The following is a 15,926-nucleotide window of genomic DNA, read 5'->3' as shown; positions in this document are numbered from 1 at the left end:
TGGCTCTGCCGTTAAGAATGAAACTTGCCTTCCCGCCTCCTGTCTCTGGAGCGCTGAGCTGTTTTTATTAACTCTTTGTAGCTGATACGAGGCTAATCTGTTCCCTCCCTTATTTGTGACACACCTTGGGAGTGAGATCTACAATAAAACTACTTTTCCCCTTTGCTAGTGGAGCATGGCACAGTCCAAAAATACAGCCTGTGTCAGTGGGGGAGTAAAGAAGGTGGCTTGGATGTATTATCCAAGCAAAGAGAGTGAGTTTGAGACTTTTTTGGGTGGTGCTGCCCATGCCCCAGTGGACAGGGCAGGGACCTTCTAATAAATAGCAGTTGTAGCAAGTGGCAGGTTGTGGGTTTGTGTCAACTGTGGCAAAGCAAACTGGGATTAACTGGCTCCTGGTTAGTGAATTTTGCTCTTCCTGAAGTCATTTCCTGCCCAAGTGCAGGAGGATGGATGGATCCGATGATCTTGTGATGTCCCTTCCAGCCCCCTGCATCTGCATCTGCATCTGCATCTGGTGTTGGGAGGGAATTTATTCCCCAGTCAGACTGGCAAGGACTGTGAGGTTTTCTGGCCTTCTAGTGTGGGACATGATCCTCTTCCTAGGCTCCCCTGAGCATCTCTTAACTGGTCATTTCTCTGTCATCACAATAGCAAGGCATTGGCAGTGCCTGTCTCTCCTGCCTTCACCTCTGCCTTGTTGTAGGGTGCTCCTGGGGTGTCTGGGTTTGTGGCTTGTTGAATACATTGGAGGGTCTGAAGTTGGGAATCCTTGGGAAATTGCTGTCCACTGCACTTGATAGCTCAGGAGGCGCTGGCCAGGCATGGTTTCCAAATGGTAGGAGCAGTAGGATAGTGGAACAAGCCATGCATGTAGACGATGGAATCCTTTTCATTGAAGGTTTCAAGAAGAGGCTGGACAGGCGTCAGTCTGGAGTAGTTTAGGAATAGCTCAGCCTGTGTTGTTGGAAAGGGTTGGATGAACTGACCCTTCTAACCCTGTGACTCTTTCTCCAGCACCTGTGCAACAGTCACGAGGCAACGTCTCAGCCATCTGAAACCTGTTTCTCAACGAGTGGCAAATCCTTTGCCCAGCCCTAGTAACTGGGATGGGTGCTGGACTTGGGATGCAGAGCTCTAATCCAGCCCTTTTCTTAGTGCAGAGCCAGTGCTAAGGCCTTTGGGAATGCACAGTGCACAGTCTTTGCCCAACCCAACCTTGCCCTTCTGCCAAATCTCTCTACTGAAAGAACCATTTTGCAGCACGTGGCCTCTGTAAATCTTGCTACTCCAGCCTTCTCCCTCATGCAATAAAAATGCAGTTGTTTCATTGCATGGGGTCCTCTGTGCTCACAGGTGATGAGGCAGGGTTTTCCCCAGAGCTGTAAGCAGAGAGCAAAGCCCCGAGGCCAGGGATGGGAATGTGAATCCCTGATTGTCTCCTGCTTTCCCACCTAGGGCTGGAGGTGGTGCTGTACAGCTGGAGCTCAAGTCCCCAGCATTGTAGATCCAGGGGGCTTTGACTGAGCATCTTGATCCTGAACTAACCCCCAGGTTTTTTATTTATGTTTTTGGACTAACAGCATTGAAACCATGTACAGGGGGCCGTGGTACATGGGAGTGGGGACTCCTGGGTCCTATTCTTGGTTTCCCTATCAGCTCTGGCCTCAAGCAAGCCATCTCACCTCCCTCTATGTTCGACTACCCGTGAAATGAGAAGAATCACATTTCCCTGCTATTACAGTGTATCAGATTACATGTTAGAGCTTGCATGTGCAAACACAGATCTATCCGACCTAGATGCCTTCTCAGAGTTATGCATCTCAACTTTGGGCCCACTCAGAAATTGCATGGACTAAGTTTTCGGTAGCTTGGCAGTTTGTGTAGCCACATTGGTACTAGCCCCTGGATGTAATCATGAGCAAGCTGACTGAGCTGCCAGGGTGCAGAAGGGGCTCAGTGGGCCAGATGCTGCATTATTTAAATGCAAGAATCTTTTTCCATAGGCTGAAAATGGGAAACAGCATCCAGTGTTTTGAGGCTCTGTGAAAATCCCAACCTGGTTGTCTTAACAGCATGCTAGACTCCTGGGAAAATGGGAATTGGGATCCTAGCCACCCCCCCGTGTCCTATGGAAAAGCATTGCGACTGAATGTGTCTAACTTACCTGCTCGTTTTGTGCAAACATTCATTTCAGTCTCTAGTGGGATGATGCAGAGTCTTGGGAAATGTTCTCTGCCCTTACTTATTGGTCCCAACCACCTGTTGGCCCTTTTCCTGTGTTTAAATTAAGCTGTTTGGGATAAGGTTATCTCTTTGTTTGTACAGCACTTAGCACAGCAGGGTCCTGATCCAGGACTGGGGCTCTTGAGGCTCATACAATTCAGCTAAGGCCTGGTCTACACTGCAGCATTCTCCTGGCAAACCTTGCCCTGCATGGACACCTGCACCCAGGATGCCGTCCTGCCAATGAAAGGTTGAATTTGTGCTGGCAAAGTGGCAAGACTCCTGTACTGGATCATTGCACCACTGTGTGCTCACTGCACTCTCTCTGCTGGGACACGCGCTCCTCCAGCAACACCCAGGACCCCAGTCCCTGTGACAGAGACTGCTATGAACACAACGTTGAACTGCTGCCCAGAGGTTGCCCTGACTTGAATCTTTTCCCTTGCCCTTCTGCTTGCAATTTGCAGCTTGCTTTGAAAATGTCCCTCCTTTGTGATCAGCCAGGCAGCTGCAGGCACAAGTGCAACTAAACCTCCTGCTGCTGTCTTCTGCAGGAAGGAAACTCTGGATTCCCTTGGCTTGCAAGAGAGAAGGGACTTTGCAAGCCCAGATGCAGATTCCCACAGCCATGATGAGGTTTGGACATTGGGAAAGAGATGCAGAAGCTGGGGTATGGGAAGGAATGCAGGGCAATCGGGAAGGAGCTGCACTGGTCATACCAAAAGGTGAAGGGGGTCAGAAAATTGGGGGCTGTGCCCCCAGATCTGTTGCTGGCATGTGGGACTGGATGTCGTGCTGGGCAGGGATCCTGTAACCACCCAGGCAGTGGCCATGGACATCTTGTGATGTCCAGAAAATGCAACCTCACAACTGCACCCAGCAACGGCAAGTTCACAACTGAACGAGCCTTTGACATTGCAAACATCACTGAGAGCTTGTAGAGTGTCGAGGCCCAGCTGGGCCCGACCTGGAGGAGCTGACAGCCACAACCCACTAAGAAAGGAGAGCATTAGCGCATGCATGCTTGCTTCTTTTACTGCTTTTTTAACGAGCCCTGAAATTCCCCCTTCAGAAGTGCCAGCCAAATTCTTGTGGGCGACATGCAAAGGAACTGTCTTTTGAAGTAACCAGTTTATTTTAACATCCCATACTGCTAGTCCTGGATGAGGAATAAGAGAAAATATTACAGGGAACCCAGAAACATTCTGGAATGCTTGCTTTTGGCAGGGCAAGCAGATAGGCTGTCTAGTAGTATAAATCAGTGCATTGCAAATGGAAAAGACGTCCGCTGAAACCAATGGAAGAGCAATCGCATACAATACATGGGAAATTTGAAAATAATGCTTGCAAGCAATCCTGTAACTGGTCATTTGTAATTTGCCTGAATAATACTGGAAAGGAAAGCAAATGGGTCATGTAAGCATTGACAATGCAGCGGCTTGGTTTTCCAGTCAGTGGCCAGAAGACATTACTCGTGTGCTCAGCTGTGGGGAGAAGAGGTAGAGATGGCTTGTGGCTGGCCTGGAGGGCTTTGCTTTGACTCAGCCAAACAGTGACAGTCACCTTCCTCTGGGGTTGATCAGTGGACCTGGCTGGACGTACCTTTGCAAGGCACCTCCTAGCTGAAGGACTGATCTTGATTAGAAGGAAGGAGAATCAGACAAAGCAGCTGGTCTTCTCCAGACCTCAAGCTGGGGTGGTGAAACAAAGGAGTGGTGGGATTTATACCAGAGGAAAGGCAGAGGGGCCAAGAGGTACAGAGGGAAGGAGACCATGGTGTCTGTAGCTCCTGAGACAACAAATGTAAGGGCTGTGAAGCCTTATGGACACAGTCCCTTCAGCCACTGCATGTGCATGGACAACTCTGCCTTCCCAGAGTATGACCCACGTATATACCATCTCGCTACCCGTGGTTCCCCCCCAGGGGCCGGCACAGCAAGGCCAGGGCAGCCTGTCCACAAGAACAGTGAGAAGCCAAGGGGCAGTTTATTCACCGCATGGCACGCACCAGCACCAAGCTGCCCAGAGCCTGCCATAGCACGCACTGTCAACTTGTTCCCTACAGCACCTCCGTGTACTTTTGCAGTTACTCTTGTCATAGAATTGCACCAAGATAAAGCTGGAAGGGACTCTGAGGGGTCCAGCTCCCTGCTCTCTGCCCCCTGCATCTATCTATCCAAAATCAGCAGTTTTCCCACTTCTTTCCTCAAGCTTGTTGGTAATTTTCTACCTTCCCCCCACCCCACACTTTGCTTTGCAAATACTATATGTAGAAAAGCAATGTTCAGCAATAACAACAGGGATGCATGGCTCATGGAGATCCAGCCTCAGGCTAGAGGAATATCCAGTGTCCTTTCCATCTACCAAATGCAGAGGCAACAGGCATCCAGCACCTGTTCGGATAGTAATTAAATCATTCCTTGCTCTGCTGTCCAGGCTTCTGCCATAAAGGCATTATGAGCCAAAGGAGCAGAATATGTGTGGGGAGTCAGAGCATCACAATGAGCATTGCATGATTGTCAAAGCAAATGGACCAGCCTGGAGAAAGCCTTGTAGCTTTTTTGAAGAGTCCTTGCTTCCTATGGAGGAGAGCATCAGGCACCTGCTCTGCCCAGCTAACGTTATGTCAGGGAGAAGCAAATCGCCCCTTCCTATTTGTGCGTTAGGAAGCAAACTGGGAAAGGGGAGGCAGAATCCAGCTCTGCAGTGGCCTGGAGGACTTCTGGGTGCCTACCTAGAGGGTGCCAGATCTGTTGCCAATGCAGCCTCATGCCGAGGACACACTGCAGTGCCGGCATCTTTGTGGAATAAGCACAATATTCCGGTGTGCGCATGTTCCGCAATATACCCTGTGGCCCGGGGCGTTGGTGAGGAAGCTTCACAGTGCCTGTGGTTAGCCCTTCTTGGCCGTCCTTGTGACTCCCACTAGCTTCGGGTGCTCTTTAAGCTTAACTGTGCTTGCCCGGAATGAGACGTAGCAGCACTTAACGTTGTGTTAGACAATGCGCTCACACATTTCTTTATACGATGCAATTTTCCAGCATAATTGAGGCCTTCATGGTCAATATCAGTGCAAGCCGCAGTAATTTCTATCTGTTCCCAGATGTGAGAAATGGCTTTATTTTGCCTTTGGACCAAATGGTGCTACTGAGGTCAGGTTAATATGCCAGGAAAGGAGGAAATGAGCTCTCAGCCTCATGAAGAAGTGTCATGGCTGGAAAACCTCTCCACTTGTAAATATGATTAGCATTTAGGAAAACAAAGCTCCCAACTGGGCATTAACTGTACTGCTCTCCTCTGGCTACTTGTCACACCTATTCTGGGAACAAAAGGTTTAAGTACTGCCTATTCAGAAGGGAGAAGAACTAATTACTGCTAGCCAGAGGGGAACAGAATGGAGAGGAGAAGAACTGAAATGGAAAAGAAGTGGGTCACTAAAACACATGTGTGATTAGCCAACTCCTGTATGCATGGACCTGAATAGCAGCCAGAGGAGGTTTTTTAAAGGATTCATCATCCTTCTTTTGTGCTCACTCAAGCTCAGGGCTACATTTTCTAAACTGCACCCACTTGACAGATGCTCGCGCCGCAACTCCATGCACAAGCGTGGACATTTGGTGCATTTGTTACAGTGGGGATGGCGTGTTGCTGTCGCCACAATGAGCCAGGAAGTGTACAAGAGGCCAAGGCTTCTTTGCAAAATGTGTGATCATACATTGTCGCTCTTAGCAGCCTTTCTGCAGCACATTGCATCTCTTGCTCTCCATCCCTCCGGTGTTCGTACTGGATTGGGGATTAGGTCCCCTTGGGCAGGCCCGTGCATATATTGTGAAAAGGTTACAGTGAGTTCCACTGGCAGAGGATGGATAAGGAAAGAGAATCAAACTAGGGAACAATCCTAGCCGCTCTTTGGGGTGTTATAGTCATTACATCACATAGGCAATTGTAAAGGGATGATTTGGAGGGGTAGGGGGTAGTTTTTCCGATGCATTAGAGGCAGTGTAAGAACTCTCTCCACCCCTGTTTTTCACAGGTGGAGGTGAGGCATGAGCAGGGGAGAGGGAGTGATGTGCCCAGTGTTGCACTGTAAATCAGTAGCAGAGGGAAGACTGGCATTCATAACTTCTGTTTCAGTCCCTGCTTCTCTGCGCCACAGCTCTATTCACTGCATCCCACTGCTGTTTTGCACATTCAGATTTAGGCTTTGACCTGTATTCTTTGGTTTGAAGAACTTATTTCTCAAAAGCTTTCTTTTTTTTTTTTTCTTACGTTCTCATGTTTCATTCAAGGTTTTGAAATCAGATTCTTAAACACAAGTTGGGGAGGGGTAAAAGGAATGGTTTAGCCAACATAAATAAAACCCTTGCTGATGCATGGCCTACTAAATATGTCCCGTTGTGACATTATAAATGTTTCATTTTCCCCCTAATCCCAATATGAAACAGCCCAGTCAAGTCCACTATGGCAAAATAGATTCATTGTTATTCTTCATTTGTTAGCAAAGCGCGGAGGAAGGTGCAGCAAAATACAATATTCATTTGTTACCTATTCACCCTCTTAATTTTGTTTTTATAGTTCTTCTCGGAGAGTGATATTTTATTTATGGTCCCTGAGTTATGCACATAAATCCTAAAAACACCTCCAAAGATGCCAGTCTCTTTCAAGTAATTCATCTTCCGGAAATGCCCTTTGATTTCTCTTGACTTTCCCCAAGTTGAGCCGCGTTGCGGTGACTGAGTGCTTAGGAAAAGAGCAGTTGATAATAATGCCGCTTCTCTTAGCCTTAGCTTGCCAGTCCTTAATGGGACTTTCAAAGATGCCCCTCATTGCAGACAACCTAGATGCAGCGGGTACTTCTCAGATAAAATGGAGCCGGAGCCCTATGGGGAGAGTCTGCTGAAGCCGCTCTTGCTACCACATCTGTATGCTCCAAGAGGTCCTGTGCTGCCCGTGTCAGCTGAGATCTGTCATCTCGCCCCTTCATGTCTGAAATGAGCAGACAGAAAAAAATTCCTGCGTGCCTTCCCTGCCCGGTCTCTTTCCTTGAGATAGGGGGTTCATTGGTCTTTCCCTGTCACCACTAAATCCTGAAGCCGGTATTAAGGCAAAACTCCCTGCAGCAATATTTGCCGTCAGCAGGTGTTAAGTTTTCCTGGGGAAGGGAGAGGTGGCTTTTGTTGATGCCCCTGAAGGAAGTGAGCTGCTTAATGCTACCTCAATGCAAACAAAAGCAGATCCAGGGGACAGCTCGAGCAAATCTGGGAGAGGAACCGAGGAGCTGTCGGGCTTGAGGAGAGAGTTGAGCTAAACATGATTGGGTTTTTTTTGGCTAACAAAACCAAATCCTGGAATGTGGGAGTACTGTTAGTGTACAGAGCATCCCTTTTTATAGGGGAGGGTGGGGAAAAAGCCCCATTCACACTGAAAGCTCATGGGCGTGTTGCCCAAGTCAGCCTCTTGGATCCTTGCTTGACAAGGAAAGACCTTAACCCAAGCAATTTTTACACGTCTTTCCCACCTGGCATTCGCATCTCAGGAAGAGAGAGAGAGCAACAAACTACACTGAGGTGGAGAGTACAGATTCGGACCAAAATCCCACTTTTTTTGGAAGAACTACATAAAGCCGCCAGTTTTTAAGGTCCCATCAGAATGACCTCCAGATGGTCACCTGTGTGGTGTTTAATAAGTATGTTTGACTCGGCTCTGGCAGTACGTCAGCCAAGCGGACCGAGGCATCCCAAAGAGATTTTGGTCTATGCTCTTTGTGAGATCAACTGTGCCTTCTGGCTTTTCGTCACCTATTTTTATATTGATCTTATCTCATTTATTGTTTGTGGCAGTGAGACCAGCAGGATAGGGCCTCCACCTGCCTTTCTCCACGAGTGCATTTCAGAGGGACCCCAGGTTGACTGCTTGTGTTTCTGCTCCAGCTTCATGGGAAAAACTTGCCATTAAATGGCCTTATTTGTTGCTCACTTAAGTAATTGCTTAACCTGGGTTTCTCTGTCCGACTTCTCCCCTGATTCTTGGTTTCCCTGGCTTCATTAGTCTTTCCCTATAGTTGCCCTTTGAAATTCATTGCCCTGAAAGGTCAGAATTTCAGGAGATGTACGTGGATTTTCTAACAGGCATGGTTACACTTTTATGACTATTAATAAACTTCATAACCATTCAGGCTAAGGTGAGGGTAGTGGCATGTCTTGCTTTCAGCTGGAAAACGAGTGGAGCAAGAGGATTGTGCAGCAGTGCAAAAATGGGCTGGTGCTTCACCATCTTCAGACAGATAGGGCCGTTGTTTGAATGCTGAAGTCGATAGGCCTGCCACCTGATCCAGTGCAGCGATTCCTCCGTTAGTGTCAAAAAACCATGGCATGCAAGCCAAGTGGCTTTAAAAAGAAATAAATAAATGTGTACTTAATAGGCCTGCTTGGCATCAAGACTATTTGCACCCAGAATAAAGAACATTGGGGTCCTGGTCCATGACTTGTTCATGCATTTATATTGGCCCTGAATTATCTTTCCTGGTCTATTACTGTCTGGCATCGATGGATAAACCTTTGGCTTGGCACAAATAGGTCCCAAGCTTTGTTCTGATCCATGCGTGAGTCATTTTGCCTGGGAAGTCAGAGATGAGACATGCCAGGCCACACCAGTAGTATAATAGCACGGATTTTTTTAGTGCAAGTCATCTTTCAGTTCGGGCTGGTAAAACTGGGGAACAACAGGGCAGGACAGCTTAATACTACCCTTTGCTAGACTGCATTGTGCTGCTGTGTGAATTGGAGATCTGGATGGGTTTTGCAGTGAGTGCTAATTCACCAGAAGGAAGTGGAAAATTTGTTTTAAGGATGGGAGCCAAGGAGCTGCTGTGGTCACCGAAATGTTGCATTGCTTTAACTCTTAGATCATGCTGACAAATATAGGAAAGATTGGGGATGGGAGAGCAGACAGGATACACCCACACACACTCACGCTCGCTCTCTCACATGCGTATGTGCACGTGGCCACGTCCCTCTTTGGGCTAAAGAATCAGACTATGAATTCAATGCAACACCAAGCAGTTGCTCAATGCCAGACCACTGTACTGTCCCTGAGCAGAGTTGAGTGGTTCAGCTAGTTTTAATGTGTTGTGTTCTTTAATGAATGGAAATCGAATCACAGCAAAAGCTATTGTGTCATTTATTCCCTAAGCTTAACCCCCTCCCTCCTGTTTCATATGAATGAAAGTAAAAGGTGCCTGCCTTCCTAGCCACTTAACCAGTTACCACCATTCATTCCCAGTCCCGGCAGAAGTCAATAAAGCTATGGAAAACTCCAGTGCAGTGTGATACGGGCTTGGGCATGAGTGCATGTTATGAACAAGTAGAGTTGAGCCTCCTTCCTTCGGTTCTGCCTGTGGCCACTCTGCGCAGAGCGGCTTTCATGCACACGCCGCTGCAGAGTCAGCGAGAGCAAAGTCCCCCTGAGTTCCCCAACTGCAGGGAGAGCCGTCACGCTGCAAAGTAATGCACCGTGTGTGGCTGAGCAGCACGCAGCAGCTGGGTCCTTACACGTGGCCAGGTCATGCGTCGGCAGCACTTGAAGGTGAACTCGCACCCTGGGGTAGGTTCAGCAGGTTTGTGAGCTCTCACGGTGCTTTAAGCTCGGTTTTTCTGCGTGGACAGAAGCTGGGTTTGGGCTATACTCGTACCAGCCCTGGAGTGAAGGCAGCTTGGAGTGGGAAAGTGACTGCTGTATAGCTCCTGGAGATGAGGGTGCACATAGCAAATTTGGGCAGGGCCACTGCTAGGGAAATTGCCACGGGATCTTTAAGCTGTGTACATAGCAAACCACAGCTGTGCCTTTAAGACCATCTCCAAAAGGTGAGGAAGAATGATTAGCAGTTAATGGGATTACTGTAACAGGACTTTCTGTTCTTGGCTTGGCCAGCACTTCTATGTAAAACCTGGAAGTTACTTCCCATGTATGGCTCTGTTCTGCCCCTCCCCACCCCCATCCCAAATATTTAAAAACCTCTGAATATCAGCCCTCTGGACGTTGCCTCAGGTAGGGTTGCACAAACTGGTGGCACCAGAAAACCTAGTGCACTTCTCTCGCCCTGTCTGTACAAGGAGGGGAATCTTTACTTTCCCTCTTGTTTGGGGCATTTTCTCTGCTCGGTGTATGCTGTTCAGGGCAGGGGGTGTCTCTTGTTTTCTGTCCACGTAGCACAACAGGGCCCTGATGTTGTGGGAGACGGCGGGGAGCGAAGGGCTCTTTTTTCATTATTTCTTTTTTTTGCCATAGCACAAATAATCAGTCTCTGTGGAAAGTCCATGGCGGTGCTGTTCAAGAGACACTTATTCCAAAGGGCTTTGAGACAGGGCATTCACCCCTTTCTGGAGCTGATGTTTATTGTTCTTTCTGCTGAAAAACTCAAATGAAGAAACATCTTTGTTCAGAGTCTTGAAGCTGCAAGCTTCCTTCTCTGGCCAGGCAGGCAGAGCCGAGGGGACGTCTGCACCACGGTCCGAAGCGTGACTGCCAGCCTGGATCTAGCTGGCGAGGGCACCGAGAGTAGCAGAGGTGCTGTAGTGTGGATTTGTCTTGGGCAGGTTTGTCCAGCTTATATGTGAGCCGCTCTCAATTGAGCCTCTGGAGGTATGGGTTCTAGTTTTGACCTGATCCCAGGCCATTAATACTGTTGCCCCCACCAGCGCCGATGTGCCCCGTCTCACCCCTTGCCCTTTTTGCCCATGTAGACTGTGAGTTCTCTGTCTCATGACGTGTATATACAGCATCTCCCATAACGAGGCCCAGAGTCAGGTTGGGGAATCAAATCGGTACTGTACTACAAGTAATTACAGGGCTGATGGGTTGCTTTCCCAGAAGGGATGCCTTTGACCTGAGAGAGTTCGGACTCTCGAGCCCTCCCCTCGCACAGTTAATTGCATTCAGCTCCGTTGGAAGTATTATGTGCTGAAAGCTAGAATTGCTCTGGCTGGGATTCAAAGGCTCCTGCTTGAGAAGTCCAGGTGTTTCTAGCCTGCATCATTTGAAAAGGTGGCAACTCCAACGGCAGCAAATAAACATGACAGAGTGCGTGAGGCAGGCCATGACTCTTTGCATGTTACAGATGTGCCCTACATGGTGTGCTGACCTCTGCGGCGCTAGCACGCCCCTTCATCTGCAGAGCCTTCCTCCTGGCAGCGTGCCCTGCTTCTCTACCCCACCTCTGCCTCATGAAGATATTGGTGCTTCGACTGAAAGGGACAGCTGAGATCCTTGCAAAACCTGCCGAACGGAGGAAAGGGAAGGATCCTGCAGATGGAGTTGATTTTCTCTGTAGATCTTTCCTACCAAAGTATCAGCAAATCCCTCCCAGCTAATTGCAACCTGCTGTAAAGGCAAAGAATAAATTGTGTGTGTGTGCGTGCAAGGGTGGAGGTCACAGACTGTAACTGCTCTTGAGGGAATAGCAGGCAGGAGACAGATGCGGGTCCTGCCAGGCTCTGGAAAGGCTGTCCGCAGTGATGTGGAGATGGACCCATCTGCCGAAGCAATTTCTAACAGAGTTTGGTTTTGCAGCACAATGCACCATTTTAATGCCATGGGCCCAGCATCCTGAACGCAAGGCGGTGTGGCCCATCGCAAGGCGGCAGTACCGGACTAGGAGTCTGGAGACTGTATCCTTTTGCGCGTGCCTTGACCACTGTGGAGGCCTGTGATCAAGATTGGGTCTCAGATTTGGGTGCAGTTTCCAGTTCTGTTGGAGCAAGTCATTTTGCCTTTCTGTGCCTCCATTTTCCATCTTGGAAACCGGAAATTTCATTATCCCTGTCTCGCAGGGGTCTTCAAGGGATGAAAGTGCACAAATGCTCTGGAGCTGCTCAGTGACTGTGGCGAAGGGGGATCTCTGCTCCTATAATAAAAAGGCTCTTTTTTCCTCTCTGAGGCTTAGTTTCTCTCTCTGAATGGGAACTGTGCTTCTTTACCACTTTGTGATCTGCCCATTTAGAGCCTTAGGAGCATGAAACATTTTTTTTTTATCTGTTTGCAGTGTGTCGTGATTCAAGCAGGGTGAACACTGAAGGACATCTTTTCAGATTATTTTTAAACACATTTCTTCTGAACACATTCACATCCTGTTTTCTATTTGCTCGCTGGGAGTATTTCAGCAAATGAGTTTTTTTCTGGCAGGAATGTTCAATGGGAACAGTGGCATTCAAGGAAAAATAGGTGACTATTCACGGAGGACGTGTTTCTAAATGGTTACCCTGAGTGTTTGTACTAGGAATAACATGCAAAATGTTCTGCCCATCCAATCTGGGAAGTGCTAAATGCCCATGTGACCTTTGTGTCTAATCAATTCATCTTTAACGCCAGTTTTTTGCATTAACGAGACAGCATCAAAAAAGTATTATTTGGCACAACGTACCTAGGAACGGCTACATGCAGAGTGAGAACTCTCCTCCTTCCACCCATGGATTACACTGGAAATACGTGGCTTGATTGCTGCTGATTTTGGAGAATGCCGATGGTCACAATGAATTAGTTTTTTGTTCTTGGTTTAGGAACTAAGGCTGAGGGTTTTTTTTAGGGTGCCAGAAGGATCCAAAAATCACAGTTCTTGGGAACTGGACTCCCCTGTCTCAGCCCAGATAAAGGATGCTCTTCCAAAATACATCTTAGCAAAACCTTTCCCCAATTGAAGGAGCCTTTCTTAACCTGTTTGAATCCAGATGTCCACCCTGGAAGAAAATAAGACAAGGAGATTGTTTTGGGAAGGGCTATGGCATTGTTGTTGGGGGTAAAATTTACAAAGGATGGAGATTTAGGGGGCAGGCTCTGAGTGTGCATCGCACAGACTGAATCAGCATCCAGTGCTGAGCAAACAAAACAGCCACTCTGGCATTGGCCTGGAGCTCACTATAGACCTTAGTATCACGTTGGAAGGAATTAGCAGGGAGGATCCACAATGGAAGAAAAACTTAGCCAGACAGTAGTCTCCTTCAGCTCAGCCCCGCGAGGCAGAAGCTATTAGTGAGTGAAGGCTGCAGGGAGAAATGGTTAATTCTCCCAAGGACACTGCTAATGAATGCTGCTTGAACTTCCCAGGGCTGGAGGGGCTTGGAGAGGCTAAATGGAACTGTATCGGCAAATGATAGCTGAATGTCAATTCTGCTGTCGAAGCCAATTTGGGGGCCGGAAAGTGCTAAAAGAATTAAGATTGTTAAATGGAAATAAGTCTACTTGGGTTGAGATGAAATAGGGTTTAAATGAGTGAAATTATCTGTGGATTACCCTTGTTAGAGCACTGTCTTATTTAATAAACTGAGGTTTAATCTGCTACAGGGATTCCTGCAGGAATGGCTCAGGCTCTTCGAGGAGTGCTTGTGGGGAAGGAGAAGGACTGGCTTGCAGTCCCTCTCTAGGACACAGGGACTCGGTGCTGGTTTGGTAATTTCTTTGCAACTGTTCCATGCTGCCAGGAAGATTTTCCAGGTGCTTGAAAGGCAATTTTTCTCCCTGTTTTAGGCTAGTTGAGCGGCTCTTCTTTTACCAGCAGGGTGGAAAAGCTCCGATGCTACTGCCAGGTAAATAATTCCCATTATGGGTGAAATGTTTCCTCTGCTGAGTGCTGCTACAAGAGCTCTGTCCTGTTTTTTGGCCCCTCTTATAGTGAATATGGTCAAGATGCTGTGCATTGGTTGGAAAAGAGAGAGACAGAGGAGTGACGGCTCCTGACATTTTTATCACAAGGGTGTATTTCACTAATCATTAGCATGGATTGATTATCTCCATCTGCTAGAACAGGTCTGTCCCTGCAAAGGCACTGAAGCAAGCGGTCTTATCTAACTGAGCTGGCCAGCAGCATGTATGTCTGGCCCATCTCTCTGTGGATAGGCATGAAAGCATTGCTGCTCCTGATGCTTCTAAAACTCTTTCCTGAAGCTAGCACTGGGTTCCTTCAGCCCCCAGGAGTGGAGGGAGATCATCAGACAGGGTAAATTAGATCTCACTGAGCGACGGGCTGCTGCAATTACACTGCCATCCATCCCTGAGCTAGCTTGCTCAGGCATCTCCACGCTACACTGCAAAGGAGGCATAAATTCACAGTGAGGGGGCCTAATCCTGTGAGGTATGAAGAGGCGTTGAGTGAGAAAATAGATTTCCTGGCCCATGAAAGTTTTCAAAACTTTGGAAGTGTTCCTGTTTGAGTAAAGCATTACTTTTAACCATTTCTCTGGCACCCATCACAGTGGAGGCGGGTTGGAGATGCTGCTAAACCCAGCAGTAATATGTGCAAGGAGGTGAGGGTATTCTCAGACAGGAGAAATAATCAATGTCTTCCCTCATCTCTACTTTGGAAAGGAGTCTATTTTCCAGCATCCTGTACTCCAGAGCACAAGCAATACATCTTCATCTTTGCTGAGTGCTAGCACCTGTGGACATCTGTGTATTGAAGAGCCCCTATACTCAGAATGGAAATCAGACTGACAAACAAACAGCATAAAACAGATTAATTTCCTGGTGTCAGGTGGGATTGTGGGTGCACACATGCACGCTCGGGATTTGAAGCACTGGCGCCTGGCATTGCCTATGAAAATGAGCCCTGCAAAGACGACATCACGGGAAATACTTTATCAAGTTGATTTACTAATCTCTGAGCTTGTTACAGGCCACTTCTTTTGAAATGGATACAAAGCATGGCAGTTTCAGAATCTGGGCCATCTGGGCATTAAGCCAGCCACAGATGTCTTTATTTTACATGGTATTTATTCACAAGGAGGTAGGTGGGGAGCACAGGTCAGTGGCAGGAACAGATGTTTCCTCCTTGATTCTGAGCCTCTTGCTGGTATATGAGGTCCTGCCTCCTTGGTAGCATGTTAAATCCAATTATGGGAGACTCAAACCGTGCAGTAGCCACCCCTACCCCTTGGCCTACTCCCACGGTCGCCTTCTTCATTGACTGTCTGAGCTCCATAACACCCATTGCATTCTCCAGTCTACGGGCCTTATTACTTCTCTGATAACAAGCCTTGCTCCCTTTCCCCCCATGTTCTACCTGAAGCCTGCTCCTGGGCTGTGCTGCCGAGGGAAGGATGCTGTTGAACGGATCATGCAGACATCTATTCTCTCTTTCGCTTTCCTTCCCTCCGCACTGTCTGCTAATGACCATGCTTTGCCATTTCTCAGCTAATCCAGCTGATCTCCTGCTGTGTTCTTAGGGCAGAGAAACTATAAAGAAAGAAACAAAAATGATTTTGTCTCCTGGGAGGCTTTGCTCCTGATTAGCTGGCTGACCCCCTAGCCCCTCCCCTGATGTCTTCCTAAATTGCTGTCTGGCTGTTAACTGTTCCCAGAAAACAAACCCCAGCCCTCCAGCGACACTGTTTAAAAATAATCTTCCATGGCCAAAAATGAATGTCGCACTGGAGGGACAGAGGACCGGGACCCTTCTGACCATGCTTCTGCAGCGCTGTAGTATCTAAAGGGCGATGCGTCCTCGCTGTGGCTTGGGCATTCAGGGCTCCCCCGGGATACAGGAGCCCTAAACTGACCTGCGTTGTAGAGATCTGCAGAACTCACTGGCATGGAAACCATCCCAGTTTCACATCAGAAACAGGCAGGAATCTGGGCTGTGATGGAAACCCTTAATCCAGCTCTCCCAACTGGGGCTATGAGTTGTGCAAATCTTCCCCCCCCCCCCCCCCCAC

General features: G+C 48.1%; 1 protein-coding gene across 1 annotated transcript in view; it reads left to right on the top strand.

Moving 5' to 3' along the window:
- The window catches only part of GRIK4 (glutamate ionotropic receptor kainate type subunit 4), a 236,848-nt gene that overhangs the window by 28,925 nt on the left and 191,997 nt on the right, over positions 1-15,926 (top strand).

The sequence above is a fragment of the Gavialis gangeticus genome, unplaced genomic scaffold, assembly GCF_001723915.1.
Source record: "Gavialis gangeticus isolate Ggan-Ray unplaced genomic scaffold, GavGan_comp1, whole genome shotgun sequence".
Lineage (NCBI taxonomy): Eukaryota > Metazoa > Chordata > Crocodylia > Gavialidae > Gavialis > Gavialis gangeticus.
This window is presented reverse-complemented; position numbering and strand designations above follow the sequence as displayed.